We start from the raw sequence: 11,715 nt of genomic DNA on the forward strand, positions 1-11,715 counted from the left end.
TCCTTCAAGAAACACACTTGATACAAGAGGAGCACAAGAAGTTAGGTAAGATTGCGAATGCTCAGGTTTTTTCCTCCTCTTATAGCTCATCAAGGAGAGGAGTAGCCATTATTATAAAAAATTACATATCATTTCAAAAGATAAACAGTATTATGGATAGGGAAGGACGATACGTCTTGGTGATGGGCAAAATAGAAAATGTAGAAATAACTCTCATAAACATTTATTATCCACCAGATGAAGACACTGAACTCATGAACCAAATTATTGACTTAATAGTTACTGAAGGAAGAGGAATAATTATTATCGGGGGTGACTGGAATTTAATCCTAAACCCTATCTTGGATTCAACATCAAGAGTTAAGCATAGGTCTGAGAAAAGTGCAAATATTCTACGAAAAGCATGTAGAGAACTGGGGATGATAGATGTCTGGAGAACTTTACACCCAAGAACAAAAGACTACACATATTATTCTAATAGACACTCCACATACAATAGATTGGACTACTTCTTCATGTTTAACAAGGATGTATCAACTGTTAAAAAATGCATTATAGGAACAACAATATTATCAGATCATGCTATGGTTGTTCTAACGGTAAAATTAAACGTAGCAAAGGGGAAAACATTGTGGAGGATGAATAACTCACTCCTACAAGATGTAGAGTTTAAAGATATAGTTAAAAAAACAGTAAATGAATACTTGGAATTAAATGATACTGAAGAAATTAATAGTATAATTTTGTGGGAAGGGGCAAAAGCTGTACTAAGGGGAGAAATAATTAAATACTCATCAATAAGGAAAAAACAGCAGGAGAAAGTTAAGACAGAACTTCAATTACAAATAAAAGTACTTGAAGATAAACATAAAAAACTGCATGATCCAGAACTAAATAAACAGCTGAAAAAGAAAAGAGCTGAATTGGACAAGGTGATGACAGAAGAAGTAGAGAAATCATTAATACTTACTAAACAGACACATTATGATGGAGGAACAAAATCAAGGAAAGTACTAGCCTACAGACTTAAGAAGCAAAAGGGTAAATCTTATGTTACCAAGTTAAACTCTGATACAGGTACAGTTTTAATAGAAAAAAGTGAAATTGCAGACGCCTTTGCTAAATATTATGAGGGATTATACAAAGATGATAATGATAATGTAGACACAAAAGAAACTGAGATATACCTCAAAAAATTAAATTTAAAACAAATTTCATCACTGCAAAATATCAATCTTATCAAGGTAATAACGGAGGAGGAAATACTAAAACAAATTAAGATGTTAAAAAAAGATAAGTGCCCAGGAGACGATGGTTACACTAATGAATTTTATAAAGAGTTTAGAGAATTGTTTGTACCTCTTTTGCAAAAAGCCTATAATTTTGCACTAGAAGCAGGAACCTGGGCATCAACATGGAATTCATCTGTAATAACTGTTATTCATAAGGAGGGAAAAGATAAAACAGATACATCCTCCTATCGTCCAATCTCACTATTAAATACAGACCAAAAAATACTAACATCCATATTAGCAAACAGACTTAAATACATTATGCCAAATATAATAGATAATGACCAGTCTGGTTTCATTTCTAATAGACTCCTATCAGATAATACAAGGCGCACATTCGATATTATTGATTTCTCACAAAAAAATAGAAAGGATTTATTTCTGTTAACACTTGATGCGGAAAAAGCCTTTGATAGGGTCCTGTGGCCATTTATTTTCTCAACAGTAAAAGCATTTGGTTTTCACCCGACTTTTGTTTCATGGCTAAAATTAATGTACAAAAATCCAGTTGCTCAAGTAAGAGTTAATGGCACCCTGTCACGGCGATTCCACATACACAAAGGAACCAGACAAGGGGACCCACTGTCTGCACTTATTTTTACGTTATGTATGGAACCGCTTGCTGAAGCGATAAGACAACAAGATAAAATAAAAGGAGTAACTATAGGTCAGGAATGTCATAAACTGGCACTATACGCTGACGATATAATTTTATACCTTACGTCACCAGAATACTCAATCCCAGAACTAATGAAAATAATAAAAGAATACAGTGACCACTCAGGGTATAAAATTAATGAAAGTAAATGTGAGGCTATGTGTATAGGTAAACAGTCTACAGACAACTTTAAAGGAAATCTCAGATTTAAATGGAATCAAAGTGCAATCAAATATTTAGGTGTAATAATTCATAATGATTTAGATAAAATGTATGATGTAAATTATCAGAATCTGGAAAATAAAATCAAACAAGATTTGAATAGGTGGAAAACAATACCTGAGTCGATATTTAGTAGAGTAGATACAATAAAAATGATGGTTCTCCCACAATTCCTGTTTCTCTTCCAAGCCCTTCCAATTGCAATTCCCCCACAAAGTTTCAAAAGGTGGAACAGAATAATAACTAATTTTATCTGGAATAATAAAAGGAAAAGGGTTAAACTGAAAACATTAACAAAATCTAAGGAACATGGCGGATTAGCACTCCCAGATTTACAAAAATACTATCACGCCACTCAAACCAGCATTATAATGAAATGGACTAATGATAACACAAAAGCTAAATGGTTTAAGATAGAAAAAGAACTAGCGCCACTTTCAATAAAGACTCTACCCTTCATAGAAAAGAAAGACGCCATAAAATTGAAAGGACAAAACAAATGGACGGACAATACTTTGTACAACTGGAAACAGGTTTGTAAAAGATATAAAATAGATAATGACTTATTATACCTCAGAGAGATGGCATGGGACCCCCAGTTTAGACCAAATAAAATGGACAGTGTGCTAAAGGTTTGGGCATCAAAAGGATTGCAAATATATTCACAATTACTAGTCAATAAGGACATTGATTCATTTGAGACTATATCAAATAAGTTTGACCTATCTCAGTCAAATTTTTATAAATATTTGCAACTTAGAAATTATATTACCACTTTTCAGAAAGGACAGGGTCACCACGAACAACACCAATTAATAACTTTTATGACAAAAAATTATAATTTAGATATCAAGAATATGCTCTCAAAAATATATAAAATACTAGGAGACAGTGAAGAAACACAAGATTCAATTAGGACAAAGTGGAATCAAGAGCTCAGTGTACAAATAGAAGACGATGATTGGAAAAATGCTTATAGCACAATACACAAAACAACAAGCTCTGGATATTGGAGGGAATTCTCATGGAAGGTATACACACGTTTTTTCATTACTCCAAAAATACAGTCTAAATTCACAACATCCATTACTTCAGACTGTTGGCGAAATTGTGGGGAGCACCATGCGAACCACTCACACATTTTCTATTTTTGTCCATCACTAAAACCTTTTTGGAAAAAAATTACAGAATCTTTCTTTTCAATTTTCCAATTAAAAAAAACATTGGAACCGAAATGCATTGTTTTAGGAATAACACCAGCTGAACTTACAAAAGAAAAAGACAAATATTTATACAGAATACTTAGAATAGCAGCTTTGAAGCAAATAACAAGAAATTGGCAAAAATCTATCTCGCCTTCTTTTAATAACTGGAAATTAACTGTAAACAATATTCTGGAAATGGAAAAAATTACATATAGAGTCAGAAATCAAGAACCAGAATGTCTGAAGAGATGGAATAAGTGGTTTGATTATATAAATAAATAAATAAATAAATAAACGGATGTTTTCAGCCCTGAAGAAATGTTTAATAGATCTCTGAAGAGAACAAATTTGTGTATGTATATATTGTATTTTTGTTTCTATTTTATGCCCCTTTTTTCTTTTCTTTTTTTTTTTTTTCTTTTTTTCTCTTTTCTCCAACTGTCTTTGTCCCCCCCCCCCCCCCCCCCCCTATTATTAATATTCCCCTTAATATTATTATTATTAGTATCTTATTTTTATTTCTTATTCTTATTTTACTTTTTATTTTATTTTATTTTTATCCATTTATTTTTCATTTTTCCTTTGATGTTTTTCACAAAAAAAAAAAAAAAAAATGTCATAAATGTTGCAGGAACGTGCCAGTGACTGATAAGATATGTGCTGGAATATGAACTTGAACTCTGCAATAAAGTATTAAAAAAAAAAAAAAAAAAAAAAAAAAGACGAAAGTTAGGGGAAAAAAAACACCTCATCATCTCAGGCCTTGAGTCCAGCAGCCCCTGGACCACAGGGCAGAGGAGCTGGATCTGGATGGAGATGGAGGTCTGTCAGCCCTGTTATTCTGTTTCCCAGCCTCACAGTGAAAGATAAAAACAGCTTGTATAGCATTATAAAAACCTGTTCCAAGATCACAGGAATGAAACTTAGGGACCTGAACAGTTTTTGTGACCAACAAACTTTGAGGAAAGTAAATAATATTTTGTCTTCTCCTGGTCACGTGCTGTCAAGTGAATTCTCTCTGTTGCCCTCAGGTCGTCGCTATGTTTCACCTGTCTGCAAGACAAACCGTTTTTGTAAATCTTTTATCCCCTCTGCTATTCGCCTCTTAAAGTCTTTATAATGATTTTATTCCTTTTACCATGCACATTTTATTGGTCAAACATGTGCAACTTATGTATTTATTCACTCATTCAACTGATCTTTGACAACACTGTACCCTTGGCATCCTATTCTATTTATTTACCTTATCTTTTATATGTATTTATTGTGTGTACTGTGTTTTGTTTTTTGGACTGTGCAAGCTGCTGAAATCAATTGCCCCTGGTGGGATTAATAAAGTTGTTTGAAGTTGAAGTTGAAGTTGAAGGTCTCCATGACACGCCTTGCCCCCTTTTATCCACTAGGTGGCAGCAACAGACCCCAAACAGCTTCCAGCCTCCTTTCTTCTATCTCCTCCTACTCTTCTAGTTCTTTAACCCCCCTGTCTCCAACCCATCCCCCTCCCTAACCGACCATAACCTTCCTCCTCCTCTTACTCAACCATGTCCGGATCCCAACCATCACCCGAACCCTTAATCCCTGACTCTAACCTCTCTTCTGCCTTAACCTAAACCCGACCTCATTCCCAAATCCAACCTTCTCCTCCCCCTTCTCTCTTTACCTACCGCAGACCAGACCTCTTATCCTAACCCCAACCAGCTCCCCTCTACTTGCCTTACCCTAACCATGGACCCCCCTCTTTTCACCTCCTCATTCCAACTCCATCTCTGTTCCCTAACCTTAACCTGCTTCCTCTTCCCACAGCAGCCACACCAACAGCTTAAACACTTGACTTCATTTGAAAACCAATAAAAAGTTATCCAACATCTTGCCTCTCTATCCTCCTTATGCAAGATCATCTATAAACCATTGTCTACAGTACTTCCTCTGCATGGGCTCATCATCGTCTTAGAACTTTGTCTTTTATTAAAAAATAGTTTCCCAACCTCTTACTATTTTTATTACTTCATAATAACCACAGGTTATTCCATTAATTTTATTGTCATTTGTCAGATTTTTTATTTTGTCATCACTCTTGTATTATTTATTCTTTACCATCCAATTACTACCTTCCACAAGAAATACTGAATGGTTTGATCCCAATATTGTATATTTCTTTTAGCATGAACTTTCATGGTGTGTATCTATGTGATCACACCACACCACCACCTACCCAACCCTTAAAATCACCCTGTATTCTAAAGACATGAGGTGCTGTGTGCCATTTCTGGGATTCAACCCTGCTCTTGCTCGGCAGACATGTCTTCAACCCATTACACCAGATACCATCATACTCCACCTAACCCTAACTCAGTAGGCCAGTGTACAGACCTGCAGACCTGCAGACCCACTGTCCAACTGACCGAGCCTCGACTCTTCCTGATTGGCCCAGAGCTGTCAACACCCAGCGGGTAAAAGTAGGACGGCTGGTTTATGTTCCAGCCCAGTCTCTCCACTCCTCTCACCCACAATACTGTTGGCCTGCTCTGCTGTCCTGAGGCCTGTACCACGAAGCGAGCTCAGCCTACCCGGGGTTACTGTCAGCCTATCCAGCTGAACCTATCCACAACACTGTCACTCCGGATCAGCGGTACCACGCCGCTGGTTATCAACTCGGTAACTCAACCCCGGCTTGTCTTGCTGTGAATCTGTGAACGCGCACGTATAAAGGGCGGATTCAAGGCAGCTGACCAATCACAACCATGAGCACCGATGCGTCAGAGAGAAGCGAGGTGAGCGCAGCGGAGCGCACACTCCTGTGAGGAAGAAAAAAAAAAAAAAGAAGAATCCCGAGTTATTAAATGTTTAATCAGTGCTGATTAAACTTGTAAATGAATGCTGCTCTGGATCAGATTCTTTCCTTCTATTCTGACTCTTTTAAACAGGAACAACAGAACCATTTTATTATATACTATAGGCCTTCCATCTTTGCTGAGCATAAGGTTTGTTCTTAATTAAATAAAAGCCAGCCTGTCCCATAGACGCGTGTCTCTATAAGACGGGTCCGCTTGGCACACACACACACCCTCAAAAAAAAAAACCTGAAGTTACCTCGCTAAGACAGTAATCCTGCTTTGTGGCCTCTGTTTGTGTTTATCTGTTGTTGTTGATGGGATGGAGTAACCTACAGAGGTGGCAAAAGTACTCATATTCTGTACTTAAGTAGAAGTACAGATACATGTGTAAAAAAATACTCTGGTAAAAGTAGAAGTACTGATTCAACTCCTTTACTTAAGTAAAAGTAAGAAAGTACAGGCTCTGAAATGTACTTTCAAAGTAAAAGTAAAAAGTAAAAATGAATTTTTGCCTTAATGAAACATCATTTGATAATTTTGTTAAACAAAAAAAGTTCAGACAGAATAATCAAGATTGAACTGACCAGAGGCGGTGGTTCCCAACGTTTGGGCCGCCACAGACTCTCACTAAATAATAATAATACGAATTTTTAAACAGCGTTTCACCTCTGCCAGTCAGTCCACCTGCCGTCTCTCTCGCGTGTACGCGCGCACACACGCACATGCGCGCGCGCACGTACACACAGACACGGGCGCATGGACAGGTTGCGCTTTGCCCCTCGTAAACGGTAAATGCGCTATATTGCGCTGATTGTACAGTGTTCAACCCCCCTCCCCCCCCAGGTCGGATAGTCCGACCACCATCGCTTCCTTCCTCCATGCTGCTGCCTCCATGTCGCTGCTACAGTAGCTACAAGTTGGTAACTCGGTTCTCTCACTACCGCCCCCCCTCCCTACCTCCTCCCTCCTCCCTCCTCCCTCTTCTCCCTCTTTCCCTCTCTAGTCTTTTACCGGTGCTTTTACGTCGTGTCAAAAAAAAAAGTAACGAGCCTGTTTTTACAATGTAAGGAGTAGAAAGTACATATTTTTGCGTATAAATGTAGGGAGTAAAAGTAAAAAGTCGTCAGAAAAATAAATACTCAAGTAAAGTACAGATACCTGAAAAATCTACTTAAGTACAGTAACGAAGTATTTGTACTTTGTTACTTGCCACCTCTGGTAACCTATAATGTATGTAATGTAATGATGCAATGTAACTAAATACTTCTGAAATGAAATATTCCACTCTAAATAAGTAATTCAGAGGACCTGTTACCACCACTTGATTGTAATACATGGACGCAAGTAAAAAAAAATAGAAAAAAACTCTTTCTGGAGTGTTACGAAACCATGTTGTTTTATGGTTTTCCAGGAAGAGCTTCATCACAGGTTTTTCCAGATGCTGATCTTGATTTTGGCAACGGCCTCAATCACTACATCAGCCAGTGATGAACCCATCTGCATTCACTGGATCCACTGGTTCTACAGGTGTTTACCTACACATTAACTTCTCTACATTAACTGTTGAGTAGAGTAGATGAACTTTATTCATCCCCGAAAGAAAATTCCAACAATTCCATCCTGACTGAGGGTGAATGATCAGGTGATGTCTTTTGTGATTGTGACTGTGTCTGGGGGATTTCCACCACTGATGGAGAAGAGGAAATATTTGTATTATTAACCTCTCATTTACTGTAAGTACAAAAGAGGGTGTGCTACTAAGGTGCCATTAGGACAAACATGGCCCAGAGCAGAATACTTCCAAAGACACAGCTCTGTCAATCACAAATGCAAAGAAAGAAAGAAGGAAAGAAAGAATAGTGGAAAATTTGCATACACACAGAGACAGTTTCCTGCTCTGTTATCTACTGCTTGCACGACTTATAGTTGTTTGATATTTAACAGAAGTAAAATTCTCATGTATCACTACATCTGTTCAAAAACACAGATACAAATGCAGCAATGCACATATAAAAAACAGAGGAAGAGTGGAGGATCTGTTCAGGTGTGTGAGGAAATCCCTGCTGCAGCTGAGGACGGAGGGGTGGAGGGATAGAGGGATGGAGGACTGTCCTCTGTCTTTATCAGGGTGCAGCAGCTACTTCCTCCACCCTGAACATGTTCACACCTGTTGTATTTGCTCCAACAGCAGGAGGATTAATGGAGTTGATCAATAATCTGATCAACTAAAGCTTCCTGTCATCGATGCTGAAAGGCTTTTATTGTGAAGCAGCAGGAACAGGAAAAGACCAAAAGCTAACAAACAACCTGACAGGGTAACAAACTTGTTAACTAATGACAAAATAGAGAACAAAAGGACAAACAACCTGTTTACCAGGACTGTGATGACTGGGAGTATTTCAGAAGCATGGAGCGATGAGGTGAAGATCTAAACCAGTGTTTTTCAAACTGGGGGGGCACGACGTGATAAAAAAAAGAACTGTAAACATTAAAACAAAAGATGAGTGAAGTGTCACTTGCACAAAGGGCTCAATGATTAATTGCATTTGTAATTATATTGCAATATGATCAAACCCAATTTTGTTACTGCTGCGATTATGCTCTAGTGTTATTTACCATGCAAACAAGGGGAGATGGGGCTGTCGGTGAAAAGAGAAGGCAACAACGCCACGCTGTTACGTGTTGTATGTTGGTCTCAGGCTCGGCTGAATGTAGCACAATGTTGGAACTATCCCGGTTAAAAAAATAAGAGCGCCAGGTATGCTGTACCACGTCAGGTATGCAGCAAGACCAGTGGTACAGCGTCCTTTCACCAGAGGTGGCTCGTTACTGTACTTAAGTAGATTTTTCAGGTATCTGTACTTTACTTGAGTATTTATTTTTCTGACGACTTTTTACTTTTACTCCCTACATTTATACGCAAAAATATGTACTTTCTACTCCTTACATTGCAAAAACCGGCTCGTTACTTTTTTTTTTTGACACGACGTAAAAGCACCGGTAAAAGACGTGAACTAGAGAGGGAAAGAGGGAGGAGGGAGGGGGGGCGGTAGAGAGAGAACCGAGTTACCAACTTGTATACTGCAACATGGAGACAGCTTGCATGGAGGAAGGAAGTGATGGTGGTCTGACTATCCGACGGGGGGGGGGGGGTTTGAACACTGTACAATCAGCGCATTTACCGTTTACGAGGGGCAAAAGCAACCTGTCCATGTGCCCGTGTCTGTGTGTACGTGCGCGCGCGTGTGTGTGCGCGTACTTGTACGTGGGTGCGACCGCACGCGCGAGAGACGGCAGGTGGACTGACTGGCAGAGATGAGAGGTGGTGAAACGCTGTTTAAAAATTATTATTATTATTATTTTGTGAGAGTCTGGCGGCCCAAACGTTGGGAACCACTGCCTCTGGTCAGTTCAATCTTGATAATTCTGTCTGAACTTTTTTTGTTTGAACAAAATTATCAAATGATGTAGGTTTCATTAACGGCAACAATTCATTTTTACTTTTTACTTTTACTTTGAAAGTACATTTCAGAGCCTGTACTTTCTTACTTTTACTTAAAGCAGAAGTAAGCGATATTTTTGTGTTAATATAAGTCTTAAATAGTTGTATCTTCCGACAGCAATCACTTCTATAGAGTGTTTGGATCGAAACACGGGTCTGTCAGTCACTCTGCTCTGCTCTGAGCCCAGGAGAAAACTTTCCTTGTATCCTACAAGTTTTATCCAATGAGGAGAGAGAACGGCATAAAGGGGCAGTCCTCTCTGTGTGTGCAGCCAAGGGATGCGCCTGAATGTGGTGACGTAGGGACGAGGACCAATAGATCCATGACGAGGGCGGGGGCTGCTAACTCCATCGGCTGACAAGACGTTATGCCAATCCTCTTCATTCTTTACATGCTCCCATTAGGTGGCATCATCCGGAAGCACTCAATCAATTTTCACTGTTATGCGGATGATACGCAACTCTACTTGTCCATGGAGCCAGATGACAGAAGCCGCCTCATCAATCTGCAAGACTGTCTGAAAGACATTAGATCCTGGATGTCCTCTAACTTCTTGCTACTGAATTCAGATAAAACTGAGGTCATCGTGTTTGGACCTAAACACCTAACTCTCTCCTGTCGGGATGTCCGAAAAACTCTCTAAAGAGTCTCCAGCTGGTCCAGAATGCCGCAGCGAGGATTTTGACAGGAGTTAGGAAGAGAGAGCACATCTCTCCCAGTTTAGCTTCTCTCCACTGGCTTCCTGTAGGATTTAGAATAGACTTCAAAATCCTTCTGCTGACTTATAAGGCTCTTAAAGGATAATTTTCGTTTTTTACAACCTGGACCTTATTTCTAGCATAAAATATGATCATTCTACTCACCCAGACAACTTTGGTGTCATTTGGAGTTGTTTTGAAGAAATTAGCCCCAGTGGAGCGGCGCGTATATCCGTATAATGCGAGAACACGGGGCACGCAATGCAGCCTCTAAATAACACATTATCCGCCGCAAAACTCGCTCATTTCGCCAATATTTTGTTATGATACACTAGTGCTATTCCCCTCCGAGCCCGTGGTGGCATGTTATCAACATGCTGCGCCTGTAGGTTGACTACTAACCTCTGACCTGGATGATGTCATCTCCGACCGCTGCCCGGCGCGGCTAACTTGCTACGGCTAATGCTATGGTTCGTTTCTGTGTGTTTCTGACTTGTCAGAACAAAATGAGCAGCTGGATGAAGTTAAGCTTCCACAGGCTTCCTCTCCTCAACCTGAACTCACTACAGCTCCGGCTAGTTGCGCTAAAAAATGGACCTGAATGCCGAAGCAGAATGATTATTATCAGAATGAGCCGGGCAGCGGTCGGAGATGACATCATCCAGGTCAGAGGTTAGTAGTCAACCTACAGGCGCAGCATGTTGATAACATGCCACCATGGGCTCGGAGGGGAATAACACTAGTGTATCATAACAAAATATTGGCGAAATGAGCGAGTTTTGCGGCGGATAATGTGTTATTTAGAGGCTGCATTGCGTGCCCCGTGTTCTCGCATTATACGGATATACGCGCCGCTCCACTGGGGCTAATTTCTTCAAAACAACTCCAAATGACACCAAAGTTGTCTGGGTGAGTAGAATGATCATATTTTATGCTAGAAATAAGGTCCAGGTTGTAAAAAACGAAAATTATCCTTTAATGATAAAGCTGCATCCTATCTGAAAGAACTAATCATTCCTCACTGTCAAAGGCACTGGCTCATAAATCTGGAGTTGGTCCCCGGGCGCTGCACCGTGGCTGCCCACTGTTCCTCAGGGATGGGTTAAATGCAGAGAAAGAATTTCACTGTACTAGCTGTATATGTGACAAATAAAGTACCTTTACCTTTACCTGTCCTACCAGAGCACTTCGCTCCCAGAACGCAGGTCTGTTAGTGACTCCCAGTATCTCTAAAAACAGACTGGGAGGTAGAGCCTTCAGTTACCGGGCTCCTTTACTGTGGAACCAGCTCTCTCCATGGGTC

Source organism: Trachurus trachurus (assembly GCF_905171665.1).
Source record: "Trachurus trachurus genome assembly, chromosome: 16".
Taxonomy (NCBI): Eukaryota; Metazoa; Chordata; class Actinopteri; order Carangiformes; family Carangidae; genus Trachurus; species Trachurus trachurus.